Here is a 24,542-nt window from a genome sequence, read left to right as displayed (position 1 = left end):
TGGTTGGCCCTTGTACCTTTTGCATTAAAAGACCCCTTAGTCGTTTTACCTTTCAAGCAAGATTCACATTGTGGAAGACTAACTTCCTTAAGCATACTTAAGGGACCATATTTTTTAAGTCTGGTGATTCTTTCTTGGTTAATATGACCAAGTCTTAAATGCCATAGGTACCCCTCATTAGAGTGAAAAATTTTAAGCTTTTTATTCACTATTTTAGTTTGAAACATCGAATAGTTGTTTAGTTTGTAAAAGTAGAGATTGTTTTCCATCCATCCATTACACATTAAAGAACGATTTTTGTGAATAGAAATCCCTTTATTGAATGCCACGGTAGAACCGTCATAAAAAAATGCTACATAAATTAAATTCCTCGTAAAATGAGGTACATAAAACACGTTCTTTTAAACAATCTTCCTAAAATTATCAAAGTATAAAATAACTTCTCCCACTGCTTCGGATGAAGCATAACTCCCATTTCTGGTCTGCAACTAGAGGCTCATGTCACGTAGACTTCTCATTTTGCTGAACCCCTGTAAAGAAACACACACATGGTTAGTGGCTCCAGGATCAATAACCCAGATGTCAATTGATTCTTCCATTAAGTAAGCTTTAACCACAAAGAGTTTCATACCTTTACCTTTTTCTCAGCTAGGTAATCCAAATTTTCCTTGCAGTTTGATTTGAAATGGCCTTTTCTGTTGCAGAAGAAACATTTGATCTTTTTAGGATGTTTTAACTTCTTAGCCTTCTTCCTATCCACACGAGGTGGAGCTGAAGACTTAGTTGATTTCTTCTTTCCCTTAGCTTTTTGTTTCCCCTTAGAGGACGAAGGGCCTACAGCTAAGTTTGCCTCAGGTTTCTCCTAAATCGACTTACCACCATTCTGCATCAACTCATAGGATTGTAATTCCTTCATAAGCTAAGTCAAGGTAAGTGCCTTGTTCCCTAAGTTGTAAGTGGCCTTAATGTAATAACCTATTTTTTAATGGTGTCAAAAATAGTGGTTTTGAGACCACAACTTTGACATGTCAATTCATAAATATTAAAACAAACATTAAATGATTAATATTTATGAGGTCATTAGAATCGTATTAAATTTTAGTTAAGAAATTTTATGTTTAGATAGTTAATTAAGTAAAAAGGACTAAATCGTAAAAGTAGAGGAAGTTGGTTTCCATTAGCTAAAAGTATTAAATTGATAAAGGAAGTTAAACATAGGGATTAGTAGGGTTATTAAACCATATTGAATGGTGGTGGACAAAAATGGGTAAGATTTTGGTAAATTATTAAGTTAAAAAAATAACGGTAAATGAGTAAATTAGTAAATAAATAAATTTAAGTAAAAGATGAAATAACATTTCATCACTTTCCTCAAGCCATAGTCGGCCAAGTTTGGTAGAAACACAATTTCTGGAAGAGTAAAGCTCAGTCAAGCTAGGGTTGGAGATTGTAAGTGATTTTCTTTCCCATTTTTAGTAATTTTTATGTTTTTGAGCTCGTATTAGCTTAACCTAGCTAACTCGAGCACTAGTTTGTAAAACTGCCAAATGTTATGGATTGTGCAATTGATGAGTTGAGTTGTTTTCTTGAAGCTTTTGAAAGATTTTTAAGCTTTGTGGTTAGATTGGACTGTTTTGTAAAATAGTTTTTGATAATTTTAATGTTTAAGGACAAAATTGCTAAAACGATGAAATTGCTTATACTTGAAAGGCAATAAATGCAAGTAGGGGCTGGTATGAGACCATGGAAGAATCAGTTAGGTTTGGGTGTTAAAAAAAAGGGGTACTTTGCATGTTTGGGGCTTAGGGATTAAATTGAATAAATGTGAAAATTTGAGGGTAATTTTGTAAAATTTCAAAAAAGGACTAAATTGTATAGAATGATTGATTTTGGCTGTTGATTTCGTTAATTGAATGAAACTATTGTTTTAGATCACGAGCGTGTTGACGATCGTAGAAAAGAAAAGATCGCAGAGTAGTTCCTATACTTTTGTGATTGCTGCAAACCAGTCTGGTAAATTCGTTTTTTTGTAAGTATGTTATAATTTATTTCATTACACTTGCCTTACTAGTGATTTGAAATATTTCTGTGTCTTTAAATGATGGATTTAATGATGTTCGATGGTGAAATTGAACGTATTGCATGTACTGATACGGGCATCGTGCCTAGCAGGCTATATGCTGGTGATTTAAATGGGCCTAGTGCCTAGCAGGTTATAAGTCGATGTAATGTTTTGGGCTTTGAGCCTAGCAGACTATAAGTTAGTCTATTTTTTTGGGCCTTGAGCCTAGTAGGCTTTAATTCGGTGAAATGTTTAGGCCTTGTGCGTAACATGTTTTGTACCGGTGAATGATTCATTCTGAATATCGATGAATAAAGAATTCATCAAATGACGACTTGGAAAAGGATCAAAATCACTATACTGTTCATTATTCACTTTCTGTGAACTTTGTCTGACAGGATCTAGGATGTTCTAAACGAGTGTTTGTTGTGTTATATTTAATTTGTTAAGATTATCATTTGATTTACGAACTTACTAAGTTTCAAGCAAACTTACTTCTGTTTGTCCTTTGTTTTGTAGATTTCATTTTGCGGTTGGGAGATCAGATCAAGCTAAAAAAACACATTATCTCAAGGACTCTTGGGTAGATTTTGGATAACTTGGTTATATGGCATGTAATAGGGCTATGGAGTATATTTGTGATTATATATGTGTAATGGTTGTGTGTTTTGATTGCCATAGATTTGTGGTCTAAGTTAAGTATATTTTGAGTGGCATGGGTTGTATTGCATTGTGGCATATGCAAGAATGTGAATGAGTATGGAAATTGGTGTGGTTTGTTCATGAATGAGTAATGTACTTTGGTTGGGAAAGCAAGACTATGAATGTGCTTTGTGGCTTGTACGTTCAAATAAAGAAATGAATTGTTTAAGTGTTTGAGTTGTGGTGTCCTTGATAGCACATTGGTTTGGCAGATAGGCTATTTGCTTTGGCATGTTTAGAGCATATTTGATTGCATTTTGATGGTTTTTATGCATGCGTTTTGATAAGTATAGGTACATAAACATTCAGGTATGAAAAAGGGCAAGATTTTAGGTCAATTAAGGTTGCACACAGCCTGGACACGAGCTGTCACACGACCATATGTCTCACACAAGATGAGACATGGGCGTGTGACCCAAGTAAGTGAGTTACATGGTCTGGCACACAGGTTGAGACATGGGCGCGTGGCCCAAATCAGTGAGTTACACGGTCTGGCACATGGTTGGGTACAAGGGCGTGTAAAATGGCTACACGGATGTGTGGGAGACACACAGCTGTGTGACCCCTGTAGGTAAAATTTTCCAGTTTTATCCTTAACATTCTGATTTATAATGATTTGGTCTCTGTTTGTTCATGAGCCTATTTTAGGGCCTCGAAGGCCTGATTTAAAGCCCGTTCAAGTATGTTTTAATCCAAAATGTGTCATATTTATTAGTAGGGAATTTAATTGATGAACAAATGATCTATATTATGTGACAGCCCAAAATTGACCCTAGTCGGGAGGTGGTTTCGGGACCACAAAACCGAGGCATAAAAATAATTTATAATTTATTTTGATGCCTATAATATGTGTTAATTCATGTGTGACATTTTGATGTTTCGATTTAGAGTTATAAATGTGAATTTCATTAGAAAGGACCTAGTAGTAAACTTTGAAAGTATGATGGGGAAAGGTGTGATGACTAGTTGAACATGCATGCAAAAATAAGGATTTGCATGTCAATTTCCCCCAACATGAAGTGGCCGCCATGGCAAGAGTGGATGGGCAAAACATGTCATGAAACATGTTTTGTTGGTGCACTAGGTGAAATAATAAAATAAAGAGCATGGGCAAAGAAAGAAAAAAATGGTCTCATCCATGCTTCCCCTTGGCCGTGAGTTGAGAGAAAGGAAAAGAAAAAATTTGGTTCATCCATTCTCATTTTCTTTGGGCTGAAAATTCTAAGAAGGAAGGAAATTTTGCTCCATTTTTAGTTTAGAAGAGATCTAGAAGGAGATTTGGCTATACTTGCATCAAGATTAAGGTATGTTGAGGTTGTGTCATGAGATTCATGCTTGTTTTGGTTGCTAACTTGATGTGCATGTTAGCCATGGTTCAAATCCTTGCTATGCCATGAAAAATGGTATTTGGCCAAGGTTGATATTGTGTTAAAGCCATTGCATGCTAAATGTGAAGCTTGTTGATGATGCATGTAATGATGGATTGACTATTGAAATTTCTTTTTAGTATTCTTGAGTAGGACATTGAATTCTTTGTTTAACCATGACCGAAGTTGAAAGAGTATGGTTGTGATGTATTCGCCATGGTGCATTCATGAGCATGATTTATGCTTGTTACTTGATTGGTAAAATTTGTGTTTGGATGGGTATGAACCCTTGAGATTCGACCTTGCACCTATATGTGTATACATGTTTGCACATGATGTATTGGCATGACATATATACTATTTCAAGGTATATATTTGCTTGTGATGATGTTTGGTTATGAAGTACATGAGAGATGTGTATTGAGCTACAATATGTAATCGTTAGTTAGTAAAATGCATGCTGTTTTGTGTGGTATTAGTGCATAATTGGCCTCAACATGGACATGCATATTCGCCACATGAGGGAAATTGGTGTGCATGCATTCGGTTAGAGGCAAGCATATTGATGCCTATTCTTGGCTTAGAAAATTCGCTAAGAGGAATATTAACTAATGTGTTGAGTTCGATTCGTGATTTCGTACATATGCGACTTTGATGCCTAATGAGCATATATATTGGCTAGGTATCTTGAATTCCTCTTCGATGCTCAAATGATAAAACCAATTTATTTGTTAAATTAAGCTCAAGAGCAAAGGGAGCTAAATCCGATAAGGGAAGGAAAAGTCGTCGAATAGCCGTCGAAATCGTTCGACCACGTCCGAGGTAAGTTTTCGAGTATCGAAACTTAGATTTTGATTCGATTGAATGAAGTAATAAGCAATCGAAATTGTGCCTTTGTATGTGGCCATTGAGCCGAAATGATATTTTTGCTAAGTGAATTGTGCATAAAAGTTGTGTTATGAAATTGAAACAAAGATGTGTATGAATGTTCGAGTGATATCGGGCTAAGCCCAAGGCAATTGTGCGAGTTATGATATCCGGGCTAAGCCGAAGGCAATTGGGTGAGTTATGATATCCGGCTAAGTCCCAAGGCCTTTGTGCGGGTTACCATAACCGGCTATGTCCCGGCGTTTGAACGAGTAGCTATATCCGGATAAACTCCAAGGTATGTGATTCGAGAACTTTGAACTTGCTGGAAAATTTTCAGTTAATGCACTTGTGAAATTCCCAACAACAAGGTATGTTTTTGTGTGCTTCAGCACACTATGAGTAAGTGCGTATGAATATTCGCTCTAATGATAAATGAGCTATCGGCATTAACTAGGCCGTTATTTGTGTATGAATATAAGAGTTGGGATTGTGAAGTAAGCATGTCTTTGAGAAATTGTGCATATGAATTATTGTTTAGCTACTTGAATGCTATGCTTTGGTTGTGTGTATATTATGGCTCGAAACTTACTAAGCATAAATTGCTTACTCCGTTTCTTTGTTTCTCTGTTTATAGATTTTGCTAGTTAGCGATCGGATTCGGGATCATAGAAGTTGAAGTCAACCACACTATCAAAGCCCTTTTTGGTACTCCTTTAGTTGAGTTTTGGATATGGCATGTATAGGACCACCCTCGGTTGTTTTTAAGTACTTTGTGATGTATATGTGTGCGGCCATACGAAAATGGTTCGTAAAAGTGGAGTATGGAATTTGACCATATGTGGTTTGTAATTATATTTGGTTTCATGATGTGATTATGGTTTGGAATGAGAGTGTTGGTCACATGATCAGCCATTGGAATGGCTAAATATAATCATATGTGGACCTAAGTATGACTAGACTATAGTTGGTCCATGGGAACTACAATATAGGTAAAGCCTACCTTAAAAACAGAGGCTGCCAGCTGCAGTGACGTGGATGTGAAAAATCTCCAAAATTTGTAGGAATGGTGTTAAATAGTGAATAAATTATTTGATTTAACCTTGACGAGTCTACTTTCATATGAAAGTAACGAAATGATCATATGAGCAGTATACTGAGAGATATTAAAGTTCTCGTGAGACAGGGCCAGAACGGTTTCTGGGTCCCCTATCGCGACTTTGAAAATTTACCATAAATTATCCAGAATGAATTAGAAGTCATGCCTTATATGTCCAGATTCCTTTTTCAGTCTAGTTTCATTAGAAACAAACGGCATCAATATTGAAACCCTGTACAGAGAGATATTCAAGTTGTAACGCGCGAAGGGCAGTGTAGTCGACCCCTGTAACATGGGTGACTTTAACTAATAAACTGTACCAATTGGCCCAACCAAAAATTCTAGAAAAAAATACAGGGATGGATATATGAGTCTAAATTCAGGGAAAATTTACGGAATCAGTTTCTGAGTTCTGTAACTCGAGATATGCTTTTTAAGGCAACAGTGACGCAGTTTTCCAGCTTGCCTGGGAATGTCAAGTTGGTCGGTGCTACAAGTGGTTTTGGCTTGTTAACCCCTCGTGTCCGACACCGGCAACGGTCTCGGGTTCGGGGTGTTACAAACACCCCTAATGTGACCCTAGTCGGAGAGTGGTTTCGGGACCACAAAACCGAGTCACAAGAATAATTAGGTGTTATATTCTGTGCTTATTGTATGTGGAATTTGTATGCGTAAATATTTCGTGTCTTGATTTTTATTAATTAGGTGCTAATTTATAAGAAAGGACCCATGTGTTAGGACTTGAAAATGTGATAGGTGAATTTTTAAGTGGCCTAATAATGCATGAAGTGAAATAAATGGAGTTGCATGTCAATTATCCCATTTCCTAAGGTTAGTGGCCGCCATGACAAATTATGGGCAAAGGAACATGTTTCCAACATGTTTTGCTAATGGTTGATGTTAGAATGGTTATTATATTGGTGTTAGTAGGAAGAAAAGAAAAAAAATGGGTATGTGTGGTTGCCCCTCCCCATTGCCGTGTATTGAGCAAAGAAAAAAAAAGTTTGGTTCATCTTCCTCCTAGCTTAGCCGATCCTTCAAGAAGAAAAGGGAAGAGTTAGCATTCGGTCACTTGAGCTTGAACTAAGGTATGGAATCCATGTTAGTCTTTGAAATCTTTGCATATATGAAGCTAGTTACTAAGTCCTTTACTTGCCCATGTCAAAAATTTTGAAGGTGGTAGTAATACAAGTGTTCGCCATGGAAGATGTTTAGGGAAATGGTTGTTGCCTTTATGATTTAAGGAATAATTAGAAATGGGTGAAAGAAACAAGTCTTTGTTCTTGATTCTTCTTGGCCGATTCTAAGGGAGAAAAGAGAGCAACCATTTGGTTTCTAAGCCATAAATAAGGTGAGAAATTCATATGAATCCTTGAAATTTTAGATGAAATTGAGCTAGTTACCAAGTATTTTTTTTAGGTGACCCATGTTAGAAATTGTGATTTTGGGGTGACTAGAACTTTCGGCCATAATGGTTATTGAGGATTAAGGTTATGTTTCATGCTAAACTTGATGAATCTTGGTGTATGGGTGCTTGAACTAAACGAATGATCAAGTAGATGCATAAATACAAAGTAAGAAGAATCGGCTATTATGTGTAATACTATTGCGAATATGAAAATGTTATACTTGAATAATGTATATGGTTGGAGTTGATAATATGAAAGGAAGGCTTAGATGTGTTTGTTTAAAGAAGGAATTGTTGAAGAATGTATGTGAACTTGGCCAACGATTCGCTTAGTACATATATGATGTGAAAGTCTTGGAATTTATTTTTGATTTTTGTGTATTATGACCATGTATAATCGGCCACATGAGTAATTTGAGCACTTGATGTTATATTAAAATTCTTGAGCTTAAATATATGGATGTATGTATATGTGGTCATATAATGGCGCTTTTGGTTTAAAGGTTGAATGATAAATTATAATAAAGCGAGATGATATGAGATGCCGAATGTGATTGACAAGTAAACATTATTGATAAAAATATTGAATACTTCTACTTGTATTCGTTAAGCTCAAGAGCAAAGGGGAGCTAAATCCGATAAAGGGAAGGAAAAAGTGGTCGAATAGCCGTTGAAGCCGTCCGACGACATCCGAGGTAAGTCCTCAAGAAATGACCCTACTCGAATTATGTGAAATGAAATATGGATGTGTAATGATTATTGATTTATGTGTATGAGTATTTGAATGATACCGGGCTAAGTCCCAAGGCGATTATGCTAGTGATATGTTTGTGTTTGAGCCTTAGTAACGAAAATGAAATATGGATGTGTAATGATTATTGATGTATATGTGTGCATGAGCAATTGAATGATATCCGGCTAAGTCCCAAGACATTTATGCTAGTAATTATATCCGGTTAAGACCAAGGCAATTGTGCTAGCGACTACATCCGGCTAAGACCAAGGCATTCGTGCAAGTTGTTAAATCCGGGCTAATACCCAAGGCATTTGTGCAAGTCGTTCTATCCGGCTAAGACCAAGGCATTCGTGCATGTGGTTATATCCGGTTGCATTCAAGAAGCTTGGGCTGGAGGTGGCGTTGGTTGCTGTAATAAATTTAATTAGTACGCTCGAAAAGCCCAAAGAATAAGGTATGTTTATATGTGCATTGGAAAAGTCGATATGTTTGAGTAACATTCGCTCAATCGACTAACGAGTTTTCAGCTATTGAATTGGTTGATATCTTGTGAAAGTGTATAATGATGAAGTGTGAAGTAAGTATGATTATGTGAATGTGTATTAATGAAATGATTCATTTGGCTATGTGAATGTAATGCTTTAGTTAAAGCTGATTTTATTGCTTGAGACTTACTAAGCATAAAAAATGCTTACCCGTTGCTTTGGCTCTCTGTTTTATAGATTTTGCTCGTTAGCGATCGGATTCGGGATCATTAAAGTCAAGTCATCTACACTATCAAAGCCTCCATTTTGGTATAATTTTGGTTGAACTTTGAAATGGCATGTATAGGACTACCCTATTGTTGAAGGTCATGTACCTTTCGGTTTTGTGTAAGCTTGGATAGCCATGCGAAAATGGCTTATATATCGTTTTAGTATGATTCTATAATCGTTTGTATGATGATCATTATGGGGTATGGAATTGTTTGAAAAGATTAGCCATTGGAATGGTTAATCGTGATCACACTTTGTGCTATGTATGCAAAAAGGGCCAATTGAATCGTGGAAATCATGAAATAGGTAATGGTTACCTTGAAAACAGATGCTGGCAGCAGCAGTGGTGTGGTTTTGAAAAATCACCAAAATTTGTAGGAATGGTATTAAATAGTGAATAAGTTATGTAAATGAACCTTGATGAGTCTACTTTCATATGGAAGAAACGAAACGGTCATAGGAGTTACATGTTAAGAGATATTAAAGCTATTGTGAGACAGGGCCAGAACGGTTTCTGGGTCCCCTGTCGCGACTTTAAAAATTTACTATAAATTATCCAGAAAGAATTAGAAGTCATGCCTTATATGTGCAGATTCCATTTTGAGTCTAGTTTCGTTAGAAACAAATGGAACCAGTATTAAATCCCTGTACAGGGAGATATTCAAGTTGTAACGCACGAAGGTCAGAGCAGTCGATCCCTGTAACATGGGTGACTTTTACTAATAAACTGTACCAATTGGCCCGACCAAAAATTCTAAAAATAAATCCATGGATGGATATATGAGTCTAAATTCAGGAAAAATTTACGGAATCAGTTTCTGAGTTTTGAAACTCGAGATATGATTTTTAAGACGACAGTGACGCAGATTTCCAGCCTGTCTGGAAATGTCAAATTGGTGGGTGCAATATGTGGATTTGGCTTGTTAACCCCTCGTGTCCGACACCGGCGATGGTCTCGGGTTCGGGGTGTTACAATTTTATTGGTATCAGAGCTACGGTTTAGTCGATTCTAGGACTACCGTGATATGTTTGGGGTCTAGCTATACATGCCATATAGTGATAAATTGATAGTGTGGTGATTTCTGACAATCTGAATTTGTGTTTGTTTATAGCAATGGATCCCGATCCCAACCGAGCAATAGCTGATGATGTGGAGAGTGTGGTGCCTACTCCCGCGCAAGGGACAGCGCCGGCGGACTCTCAACCTATGGCCAGCAATCCGAATGATGAGGCTAGGCAAGCCTTTTATAGTGTGATGAATGATTGGTTCAACCAATTTGACATTTCCAGGCAAGCTGGAAAACTGCGTCACTGTCGCCTTAAAAGGCATATCTCAAGTTACAAAACTCAGAAACTGATTCCGTAAATTTTCCCTGAATTTAGACTCATATATACATCCCTGGATTTATTTCTAGAATTTTTTGTCAGGCCAATTGGTACAGTTTATTAGTTAAAGTCACCCATGTTACAGGGGTCGACTACACTGACCTTCGCGCGTTACAACTGGAATATCTCCCTGTACAAGGCTTAAATGCTGATGACGTTTGTTTCTAATGAAACTAGACTCAAAAAGGAATCTGTAAATATAAGGCATGACTTCTAATTCCTTCTGGATAATTTGTGGTAAATTTTCAAAGTCAAGACAGGAGATCCAGAAACCATTCTGGCCTGTCTCACGAGAACTTTAATATCTCTTAGTAAACTGATCATATGATCGTTTCGTTACTTTCATATGAAAATAGATCCATCAAGGTTCGTTTACATAATTTATTCACTATTTAATACCATTCCTACTATTTTAGTGATTTTCACATTCACATCACTGCAGCTGGCAGCATCTGTTTTAAGGTAGGCCTTACCTAAATTGTAGTCTCTATGGACCAACTATAGTCTTGTCATACATAGGTCCACTTATGATCATATTTAGCCATTCCAATGGCTGATCATGTGACTAACACCCCATTCCAATCCATAATCACATCATGAAACCATATATAATTACAAACCACAAATTGAATGGTCTAATGCCATACTCCACCTTTACGAGCCATTTTCGCATGGCCGTATACATATACATCACAAAGATACTTGAAAACAACCAAGGGTAGTCCTATACATGCCATATCCAAAATTCAACTAAAGGAGTACCAAAAGGGCTTTGATAGTGTGGTTGACTTCAACTTCGATGATCCCGAATCCGATCGCTAACGAGCAAAATCTATAAAACAGAGAGCCAAAGCAATGGGTAAGCATTTTTATGCTTAGTAAGTCTCAAGTAATGAAATCGGCTTTGACTAAAGCATTACATTCACATAGCCAAATGAATCACTTTATTAATACACATTCACATAATCGTACCTACTTCACACTTCATCAATATATACATTCACAAGATATCAACCCATTTCAAGAGCTGAAAATTCGTTAGTCGATTGAACGAATATTATTTCAAACGATCGACTTTTCCATTGCACATGTAAACATACCTTATCCTTTGGGCTTTTCGAGCGCATTTAATTGGATTTATTACAGCAACCAACGCCACCTTCAACCCAAGCTTCTTCGAATACAACCGGATATAACCACACGCACGAATGCCCTCGGTCTTAGCCCGGATATAACGACTTGCACAAATGCCTTGGGTATTAGCCGGATATAACAACTTGCACAAATGCCTTCGGGTATTAGCCCGGATATAACAACTTGCACAAATGCCTTCGGGTATTAGCCCGGATATAGTCACTAGCACAATTGCCTTCGGGTCTTAACCCGGATATAATTACTAGCATAAATGTCTTCGGACTTAGCCCGGTATCATTCAATTGCTCATGCACACATAAATCAATAATCATTACACATCCATATTTCATTTTCGTTACTAAGGCTCGAACACAAACATATCACTAGCATAATTGCCTTCGGGACTTAGCCCGGGTACCATTCAAATACTCATACACACATATATCAATAATCATTACACATCCATATTTCATTTTCGTTACTAAGGCTCAAACACAAACATATCACTAGCATAATTGCCTTCTTGGACTTAGCCCGGTACCATTCAAATACTCATACACACATATATCAATAATCATTACACATCCATATTTCATTTTCACACTAAGGCTCAAACACAAACATATCACTAGCATAATTGCCTTGGACTTAGCCCGGTACCATTCAAATACTCATACACACATATATCAATAATCATTACACATCCATATTTCATTTTTGTTACTAAGGCTCAAACACAAACATATCACTAGCATAATTGCCTTGGGACTTAGCCCGTACCATTCAAATACTCATACACACATATATCAATAATCATTACACATCCATATTTCATTTTCAGTTATTAAGGCTCAAACACAAACATATCACTAGCATAATTGCCTTGGGACTTAGCCCGGTACCATTCAAATACTCATACACACATATGTCAATAATCATTACACATCCATATTTCATTTCACATAATTCAAGTAGGGTCATTACTCAAGACTTACCTCGGATGTTGTCGAACGGCTTCAACGGCTATTCGATCACTTTTTCCTTTCCTTTATCCAATTGTGGCCTCTAAGCTCTTGAGCTAATTCAAACAATTTCAACTTATTAAAGTCTCACTTGCTAGCCTTGGCGAATACACATATCATTGACCCAACATCACATAACTAAGCACTTTAGTCAATTTTCTTTAATTTCGCACACATTCGGCCTTAGCTCACATCAAGGTAGCCAATTACCTAATTCAAGAATAGGCATCATTATGCTTGCCTCTAACCGAATGCATGCACAACAATTCCCCTATTGTGGCGAATATGCATGTCCATGTTAGCCAATTTTATACTTCAAAACCGAAACATTATCACATATAAACATATATCAAAACACAAATTTTACCTATCATGCAACAAGCAAAAATCGCACTTATGAGCATACCATGGCCGAATACATCACACACCATCCCCTTTCAATTTTCGGTCATGGTTAAACATAGAACTCCATGTCTTACTCAAGAATGCTAAGAGAAAATTCAAGAGTAGTCAATCCATCATTACATACATCATCAACAAGCTTCATATTTAGCATACAATGGCTTTAACACAATATCAACCTTGGCCAAATACCATTTCCATGGCATAACAAGGATTTGAACCATGGCTAACATGAACATCAAGTTAGCAACTAAAACATGCATGAATCTCATGACACAACCTCATACATACCTTAATCTTGATGCAAGTATAGCCAAATCTCCTTCTAGATCTCTTCTAAACCAAAAATGGAGCAAAAATCCTCCCTTTTTCCCTTAGTATTTTCAGCCAAAGAATTGAGAATGGATGAACAAATTTTTCTCCTTTCTTTTTCCTCTACTCACGGCAACAAGGGGGCATCCATCCATTTTTTTTTGTCAACCTTTTCTTTAATGCTAACACATTATTTAATTGCTCCCAACATGCCTCACTAACCCAACATGTTGGAAACATGTTTTCCTTTGCCCATCACATCCATCTTGGCCGGCCACTATAGAATAATTTGGGCAATTTTGACATGCAAGTCCACCTTTGTGTCAACATGCACAAATAAGCCATTACAAATTAGCCTATCATTTTTTTACCATGTTTCACCTTGATCCCTATTTAATAATTTCTCATACATTTGGTAAAATTAGAGAATGAAACTTCCACATATTCATGCACACACATAGTAAGCATAAAATATAACAATTAATTATTTTTATGCCTCGGTTTTGTGGTCCCGAAACCACATTCCGACTAGGGTCGTTTTAGGACTGTCACAACTATAAAATTGTAACACCCTGAACCCGAGACCATCACCGGTGTCGGACACGAGGGGTTAACGAGACAAATCCTCTTAAAGTACCGACCAATTTGGCATTTCCAGACAGGCTGGAAAACTGCGTCACTGTCGTCTTAAAAATCATATCTTGAGTTTCAAAACTCGGAAACTGATTCCGTAAATTTTCCCTGAATTTAAACTCATATATCCATCCATGGATTTATTTCTAGAATTTTTGGTTGGGCCAATTGGTACAGTTTATTAGTTAAAGTCACCCATGTTACAGGGGTCGACTACACTGACCTTCGTGCGTTACAACTTGAATATCTCTCTGTACAGGGCTTTAATACTGTGACGTTTGTTTCTAATGAAACTAGACTCAAAATGGAATCTGCACATATAAGGCATGACTTCTAATTCTTTCTGGATAATTTATAGTAAATTTTCAAAGTCGCATCAGGGGACCCAGAAACCGTTCTGGCCCTGTCTCACGAGAACTTTAATATCTCTCGGTATACTGTTCATATGATCGTTTCGTTACTTTCATATGAAAATAGACTCGTCAAGGTTCGTTTGCATAACTTATTCATAATTTAATACCCTTCCTACAAATTTTGGTGATTTTTCACATCCACATCACTGCAATTGGCAGCATCTGTTTTTAAGGTAGGCCTTACCTATTTTGTAGTTTCCATGGACCAACTATAGTCTAGTCATACATAGGTCCACCTATGATCATGTTTAGCCATTCAAATGGCTGATCATGTGACCAACACTCCCATTCCAATCCATAATAACATCATGAAACCATATAAAATTACAAACCACAAATGGTCTAATTCCAGACTCCACTTTTACGAACCATTTTCGCATGGCCGTACACATATACATCACAAAAGCACTTGAAAACAACCGAGGGTAGTCCTATACATGCCATATCCAAAGTTCAACTAAAAGAGTACCAAAGGGGGTTTGATAGTGTGGATGACTTCACTTCAATGATCCCGAATCCGATCGCTAGCGAGCAAAATCTATAAAACAGAGAGCCAAAGCAACGGGGTAAGCATGTTTATGCTTAGTAAATCTCAAGCAATGAAATCGGCTTTAACTAAAGCATTACATTCACATAATCATACTTACTTCACACTTCATCAACATATACATTCACAAGATATCAACCAATTCAAGAGCTAAAAATTCGTTAGTTGATTGACGAATATTATTCAAACGTATCGACTTTTCCATTGCACATGTAAACATACCTTATCCTTTGGGCTTTTCGAGCGTACTAATTAAATGTATTACAGCAACCAACGCTCACCTTCAACCCAAGCTTCTTCGGAATACAACCGGATATAACCACACGCACGAATGCCTTCGGTCTTAGCCGGATATAACGACTCGCACAAATGCCTTCGGGTATTAGCCCGGATATAACAACTTGCACGAATGCCTTCGGGTCTTAGCCCGGATAAAGTCACTAGCACAATTGCCTTCGGGTCTTAACCCGGATATCATTCAATTGCTCATGCACACATACATCCATAATCATTACACATTCATGTTTCATTTTCGTTACTAAGGCTCAAACACAAATATAATCACTAGCGTAATTGCCTTCAGGACTTAGCCCGGGTACCATTCAAATACTCATACACACGTATATTAGTAATCATTACACATCCATAATTTCATTTCACATAATTCAAGTAGGGTCATTACTTGAAGACTTACCTCGGATGTTGTCGAACGGCTTCAACGGCTATTCGATCACTTTTTCCTTCCCCTTATCCAATTGTGGCCCTCTAAGCTCTTGAGCTAATTCAAACAAATTCAATTTATTAAAGTCTCGCTTGCTAGCCTTGGCGAATACACACATCATTGACTCAACATCACATAACTAAGCACTTTAGTCAATTTTCTTTAATTACGCACACATTCGGCCTTAGCTCACAACAAGGTAGCCGATTACCTAAGTCAAGAATAGGCACCATTAAGCTTGCCTCTAACCGAATGCATGCACAATAATTCCCCTCATGTGGCCGATTATACTTAGTCATACTTGCACAAAATCAACAATAAATTGCAAGATTTTCACATCATATGTGTACTAGGCCGAATGTACTTGCAATTTCACAAACATTCTTCAACACTTTCTTCTTTAAACAAACATATTTATCACTTACTTCATAACCAAAACATCATGTGCAAACATATATACACATATAGGTGCAAGGTCAATTTCAAGGTGTCCATAACCATCCAAAACACAAATTTTAACTAACATGCAAGAAGCATAAACCATGCTCATGAGCATACCATGGCCGAATACATCACACACCATACCCTTTTAATTTTTTGGTCATGGTTAAACAAAGGATTCAATGTCTTACTCAAGAATGCTAAAAGAAATTTCAAGAGTAGTCAATCCATCATTGCATGCATCATCAACAAGCTTCACATTTAGCATGCAATGGCTTTAACACAATATCAACCTTGGCCAAATACCATTTCCATGGCACAACAAGGATTTGGACCATGGGCTAACATGAACATCAAGTTAGCAACTAAAACATGCATGAATCTCATGACACAACCTCAAACATACCTTAATCTTGATGCAAGTATAGCCAAATCTCCTTCTAGATCTCTTCTAAACCAAAATGGAGCAAAATCCTCCTTCTTCCTTAGTTTTGGCTCAAAGAAAGGATGAACAAATTTTTTTTCTTTCTTTCTCTACAACTCACGACAATGGGGGAATACCACACTCACACATTTTTTTTTCATTCTTTTCTTACCCATACTCCTTTGTTTATTATTTCTCCTAATGCACCAACAAAACATGTTTATGACATGTTTTGCCCATCCTCTCTTGCCATGGCCGCCACCACCTACAAAAAGGGGTATTTGACATGCAAGTCCATTGTTTTGCATGCATGCTTTAATTAGTCATCACACATTTCCTATCATACTTTCAAAGTTTACTACTAGGCCCTTTCTAGTGAAATTCACATTTATAACACTAAATCAAATCATCAAAATGTCACACACAATTTAACACATATCATAGGCATCAAAATAAATTTTAAATTATTTTTATGCCTCGGTTTTGTGGTCCCCAAACCACATCCCGACTAGGGTCAATTTTGGGCTGTCACAACTCTCCCCCACTTAAGAAATTTTCGTCCCCGAAAATCTTACCGGTAAATAGGGTTGGGTATCGCTCTTTCATAGAGTTCTCGGTTTCCCAAGTAGCTTCTTCTATCCCGTGTTTGAGCCATAACACTTTCACTAGCGGAACCCGCTTGTTTCGCAACTCTTTCACTTCACGTGATAGGATACGAATCGGTTCTTCCTCATAACTCATATTGGCTTGAATTTCAACCTCTGATGGACTAATCACGTGCGATGGATCAGATCTATAGCGTCGAAGCATCGAGACATGAAAGACGTCGTGAATCTTTTCGAGTTCAGGGGGCAAAATCAAAGGATATGCAACTGGACCGACTCGCTCAGATATCTCATATGGCCCAATGAACCTCGGGCTCAACTTGCCCTTACGGCCGAATCTGAGTATCTTTTTCCAAGGCGAAACCTTAAGAAGCACTTTATCCCCCACCTGATACTCAATGTCTTTTCGTTTCAGATCCGCGTCGACTTCTCGACGATCGGAGGCTATCTTGATTTTCACGGATTACTTTCTTTTTTGTTCAGCATCTTTAATCAAATCCACCGAAAATTTTGCTTTCACCGAGCTCCAAAACAATGGTGTACGGCATTTACGATCGTACAAAGCCTCGTAGGGTGCCATCTTAATACTTGATTGAAAACTATTGTTGTAAGCGAATTCAATCAAAGGCAAATACCGCTCCCATGAACCATCGAACTCAAGGATGCAACATCTTAACATATCCTCAAGTATCCGAATCATCCGCTCGGATTGACCATCGGTTTGGGGGTGAAAGGCGGTGCTGAAATGCAACTTCGTACCCAGAGCCTCTCGCAACTTCTTCCAAAATCGCGAGGTAAATCTCCGATCTCTATCCGACACGATGGAAATAGGCACCCCGTGTAATCTCACAATCCGAGAAACGTACAATTTGGCTAGTTTGTCCATTGAAAAATCTGTACGTACGGGGACAAAGTGAGCCGACTTAGTCAAACTATCTACAACGACCCAAATCGCATCTTTCTTACTCGCTGACAATGGCAGTTCGGATACAAAGTCCATTGTGACTCGATCCCATTTCCACTCGGGTATCGTGATCGGCTGAAGTAATCCTGAAGGCACTTGATGTTCCGCTTTCACTTGTTGACATATTAAACACCTCGAAATGACGTCGGAGATGTCTCGTTTCATACCATGCCACCAAAACCGACGTTTCAAATCATTGTACATTTCCGTACTCCCCGGGTGGATTGCCATTCGGCTACAATGGGATTCTTTCAGAATTATCGAAATATGTTCCGAATTCTTTGGAACACACAGACGATTTCTTAACCTCAGACAATCGTCATCATCGATTTGAAACTCCGATTCCTTGTTCGGAACACACTTAGCCTGTTTTGCAGCCAACTCATCGTCGACTTCCTGAGCTTCACGAATTTGATGTATCAATAATGGTTTGGCTTTTAATTCACTACTAACACATTGTCGGATCGAAGCGGACAAGTGCACGCTCATCGCTCGTAAAGCTAATAATGATTTACGACTCAAGGCATCCGCAACCACATTCGCCTTTCCGGGTGATAGTCAAAGACCACTCATAATCCTTTAACAGCTCGAGCCAACGTCTTTATCGCAGATTTAAGTCTCTTTGAGTCATCAAATATTTGAGACTTTTATGATCCGAATACACATGGCACTTCTCACCAAATAAGTAATGTCGCCATATCTTTAAGGCGAATACGATGGCGACCAATTCGAGACCATGGGTCGGATAATTTTTCTCATGTGGCTTTAATTGCCTCGACGATAGGCCACAACTCGACCTTCTTGCATCAATACGCAACCTAACCCAAGTAGGAGGCGCCACTATAGATGACAAACTCTTTGCCGATTCGGGTTGCACTAGAATTGGGGCTTCATCAAATAAGTTTTCATTGATCGAAACTTTTCGACATTTCTCCATCCATTCGAACTTAACATCCTTTTGGAGTAACCGTCATTGGCGTGGCTATTGTTGAGAAACCTTTTACAAATCGTCAGTGCGCGTAACGGATATTTGTTCTTTATCGTCGCTTTATTGTCGACGATAGTCGATGCACAACCTCATGGTTCCATCCTTCTTTTCACAAACAACACCGGCGCACCCAAGGCGAAAACTCAGGCGAGCAAAACCTCTATCCACCAATTCTTGCAATCGAGCTTTCAACTCCTTTAATTCCGTTGGTGCCATACGACACGGAGCTATCGAAATTGGAATGGTACCAGTACCAATTCGATGCCAAACTCTATTTCCCAAACAAAGGTAAACCCGAAATTCTTTGGAAAACATCCGGTATTCACAAACCATCGCATGTTCGGGTTTCTTTTCTAACTCCTTGTCATCTAGAACATACGCAAGGTATGCTTCACACCCTTTCTTACGTATTTACGAGCCAACATTGCGATATTACGGTGGCAATCCTTTAAGTCCGTATACTCAACCCGAATTATCTCGTTATTCGTGCACCTCGATCAATAGTCTTGCTTTTGCAATTTACAACCGCATCATGCATGGTCAACCAATCCAAACCAAGAATAACGTCGAATTCGTCGAATGGCAAAAGCATCAAGTCCGCCGGAAAACAAGAACCTCAAAATACTAGGGGACTTTTCTTACACACTTTGTTGACGAGCACGAATGACCCAAGGGTTTGATACCCGAATTACAAACTCGAGAGACTCAATGGGCAAAGTCTTCTTGGATGCTAAGGTTTCGCATATATAAGAATGAGTAGAACCGGGTCAATCAAAGCAATCACATTAGTATCGAAAAGAGTGAGGATACTGGTAATAACATCCGGTGAGGCAAGATCCTCGCGTGCGGGTATGGCATAAGTCCTAGCAGAGCACGAGCCTCAGATCTGATGGTGGCATCTCTAGATCCTCTCGACCGCCACTAGCATTGCCGTGTTTCTAGACGGCCTACCTCGTGTTGTGGTAGCACCGGTTCCCACTTTGATTTACGTTTTGTTCAGATAAACTCGGGCAATCCTTAATGAAATGATCGACCGATCCGCACTTGTAACAGAGCGCCACGGAATCTACAACTCCTAGAATGCCACTTGCCACAATATTGGCACTGCTCGTCTCGACGATCATTGCCAACATCGGCGATCAAGTGACTCAGCGTGCCCATAGGGGGTCGATCGCGGTCTCGTCTAGAAAAGCCCGAAATGTCTCTAGACCGCCTAAGCCATCTCTAAATTTCTTTGATGATCTGTGGGAAGGGCTTCCCAAGACTTCTTATGAAACTCCTACTTCACTTTTCTTTTCTCCATATCGAGCTCCTCGGCTTTGCACGCTCGCTCGACAAGAGCCACAAACTCTCTGATTTCCAAAATGCCAACATACGACTTATCTCATCGTTCAGTCCATCTTGAGCGTTTACACATCACGCCTTCGAAGAAATACATTCGCTGCATGCCGGCTAAGCCTCACAAATTTTCGTTCAGTAGTCAGAATCGACATGGAACCTTGCTTAAGATCAAGGAATTCCTTTCGCTTTTTGGTCTATAAATCTCGATCGATATACTTCTTTCGAATTCAGTTTGGAAGAACTCCCAAGTTACTTGCTCTCTAGACACCACGAAGTCGAGTACTCCACCAATAGTAGGCGGAATCGTAGCAAGGAGATAGTACACTTTAAGCATTCATCGGTGTACATGATAACTCATCGAGCACCGGATAGTGTTGTCCAACCAAAATTCAGCTTGCTCGGCATCGTCGCTATCCGTAGCTTTAAATTCAAGAGCCCCATGTTTTCGAATTTTGTCGATTGGGGCTTACTTGACCTTACTTGGTCGGGCCACGGAGGTATTGTAGGTGCTTGGTGTTGCATTAGTCGGGAATGGAGGTTGTGGAACAGTAGTGTTAGTTCGAATGTATTGGTTAAACCAATCATTCATCACACTATAAAAGGCTTGCTTAGCCTCATCATTCGGATTGTCGGCAATAGGTTGAGAGTCCGCCGCCGCTGTCCCCTTGCGCTGAGCAAAGCGCGACTCTCTACATCATCACTATTGCTCGGTTGGGATCGGGATCCATTGCTATAAACAAACACAAATTGATTGTCGTAAATCACCACACTATCAATTTATCACTTAATGACATGTATAGCTAGACCCCAAACATATCACGGTAGTCCTAGGATCGACTAAACCGTAGCTCGATACCAATAAAATTGTAACACCCGAACCCGAGACCGCTGCCGGTGTCGGACACAGGGGTTAACAAGCCAAAACCACTTATGGCACCGACCAATTTGACATTCCTGTGCAAGCTAGAAAACGCATCATTGCCGCCTTAAAAGTATATCTCGAGTTTCACAACTCGGAAACTGATTCCGTAAATTTTACCACTCATATATCCATCCATGGATTTATTTTTAGAATTTTTGGTTGGGCCAATTGGTACAGTTTATTAGTTAAAGTCGCCCATGTTACAGGGGTCGACTACACTGACCTTCGCGCGTTACAACTTGAATATCTCTCTGTACATGGTTTCAATACTGATACCGTTTGTTTCCAATGAAACTAGACTCAAAAAGGAATCTACACATATAAGGCATGACTTCTAATTCATTCTGGATAATTTATGGAAAATTTTCAAAGTCGCGACAGGGGACCTAGAAACCGTTCTGGACCTGTCTCACGAGAACTTTAATATCTCTCGGTATACTGATCATATGATCGTTTCGTTACCTTCATATGAAAATAGACTCGTCAAGGTTCGATCACATAATTTATTCACTATTTAACACTATTCCTACAAAATTTGGTGATTTTTCACATCCACGTCACTGCAGCTGGCAGCCTCTGTTTTTAAGGTAGGCTTTACCTATATTGTAGTTCCCATGGACCAACTATAGTCTAGTCATACTTAGGTCCACATATGATCATATTTAACCATTCCAATGGCTGATCATGTGACCAACTCTCTCATTCCAAACCATAATCACATCATGAAACCAAATATAATTACAAACCACATATGGTCAAATTCCATACTCCACTATTACGAACCATTTTCGCATGGCCGCATACATATACATCACAAGTACTTAAAATAACCGAGGGTAGTCCTATACATGCCATATCCAAAACTCAAATAAAGGAGTACCAAAAGGGCTTTGATAGTGTGGTTGACTTCAACTTCTATGATCCCGAATCCGATCGCTAACGAGCAAAATCTATAAACAGAGAAACAAAGAAACGGAGTAAGCAATTTATGCTTAGTAAGTTTTGAGCCATAATATACACACAACCAAAGCATAGCATTCAAGTAGCTAAACAATAATTCATATGCACAATTTCTCAAAGACATGCTTACTTCACAATCCCAACTCTTATATTCATATGCAAATAACGGCCTAGTTAATGCCGATAGTTCATTTATCATTAGAGTGAATATTCAGACGCATTTACTCATAGTGTGCAAAGCACACACAAAACATACCTTGTTGTTGGGAATTTCACATGTGCAATAACTGAAAATTTTCCAGCAGCTTATAAATTTCAATTCACATGCCTTCGGAGTTTATCCGGATATAGCTACTGCTCAAAACACCTTGGGACATAGCCCGTTATGGTAACCCGCACAAATGCCTTTGGGACTTAACCGGATATCACAACTCGACATTGCCTTGGGCTTAGCCCGGTATCGAGCTTCGACAATTGCCTTGGGCTTAGCCCGTATCATAGCTCGCACAATTGCCTTCGGCTTAGCCAGATATCACTCAAACATTCATACACATCTTTGTTTCATTTTCACAATGTAACTTTTATGCACAATTCACTTAACAAAAATATCATTTGGCTCAATGGCCATATACAAGGCGTAATTTCGATTGCTTATTACTTCATTCAATTTAATCAAAATCTAAGTTTCGATACTCAAAACTTACCTCGGATGTTGTCGAATGATTCCGATGGCTATTCGACTACTTTTTCCTTCCCTTTATCGGATTTGGTCCTCTTTGCTCTTGAGCTTAATTTAGCAAATAAATTGATTCAATCATTTGAGTATCAAAAGAGGAACTCAAGGCACTTAGCCCACATATATTCACTAGACATTAAAGTCACATAAGTACGGAATTCATGAATCGACTCAACACACAAAGCCTTCAACATGCTTACTCATGGCTGAACAACACAACCTCTTAGGTACTCATTCATGGGCCGATTATGCATGTTGATGTTGAGGCCAATTACATGTTTAATACCACACATGCATGGCACACATTTTACTAGCTAATGTTTTACATATTGTAGCTCAATACACATCTATCATTTGCTTCATAATCAAAACACAATCACATCAAAATACATACTTTGAGGTACTATATATGTCATTCCAACACATCATGTGCAAACATATATATATATAGGTGCATGGCCGAATCTCAAGGGGTTCATACCCATCCAAACACAAATTTTTTACCAATCAAGTAACAAGCATAAATCATGCTCATGAATGCACCATGGCCGAATACATCACAACCATACCCTTTTAACTTTGGTCATGGTTAAACAAAGAATTCAATGTCCTACTCAAGAATACTAAAAAGAAATTTCAAGAGTAGTCAATCCATCATTACATGCATCATCAACAAGCTTCACATTTAGCATGCAATGGCTTTAACACAATATCAACCTTGGCCAAATACCATTTTCATGGCATAACAAGGATTTGAACCATGGCTAACATGCACATCAAGTTAGCAACCAAAACAAGCATGAACCTCATGACACAACCTCAAACATACCTTAATCTTGATGCAATTATAGCCGAATCTCCTTCTAGTTCTCTTCTAAACCAAGCATGAAGCAAAAATCCTTCCTTTTCCTTAGTATTTTCGGCCAAAGAAGAGAAAATGGATCAACAAAATTTTTTCTTTGCTTCTCTTTCACTCACGGCAAAAAGGGGGAAAGGATGAGCAAATTTTGATTTTTGTTTCTCTTCCTACATGCTTAATTTTTTATCATTTATCACATCATGCATTAACAAAACATGTCATAACATGTTTTCCTTGCCCATATTCCCTTGTCATGGCGGCCACTATACCATCTTTGGGGAAATTTGACATGCAAATCCCTTATTTTTGCATGCATGATCAACTAGTCATCACACATTTCCCCATCATACTTTCAAAGTTTACTACTAGGTCCTTTCTAGTGAAATTCACATTTATAATTCTAAATTGAAACATCAAAATGTCATACACAAATTAACACATATCATAGGCATCAAAATAAATTTTTAAACTATTTTTATGCCTCGGTTTTGTGGTCCCGAAACCACATCCCGACTAGGGTCAATTTTGGGCTGTCACCGGATTTGACCACGTGGTGTTACCGGGCTTACTTCCCTTTATTTGTCTCTCTGAAATATTTGATTTCTGTTCCAGGCAGGCTAGTTAACTGCGTCACTGTCACCTTAAAAGTCATATCTCGAGTTCCAGAACTCAAAAATCAGTTCCGTCAATTTTCCCTGAAACTAGACTCATAATTCCATCTACACATTTTTTTATA

This window comes from Gossypium arboreum, chromosome 3, assembly GCF_025698485.1.
Source record: "Gossypium arboreum isolate Shixiya-1 chromosome 3, ASM2569848v2, whole genome shotgun sequence".
NCBI classification, from domain to species: domain Eukaryota; kingdom Viridiplantae; phylum Streptophyta; class Magnoliopsida; order Malvales; family Malvaceae; genus Gossypium; species Gossypium arboreum.
The sequence above is the reverse complement of the archived record's forward strand: the minus strand, read 5'-3'. Positions refer to the sequence as shown.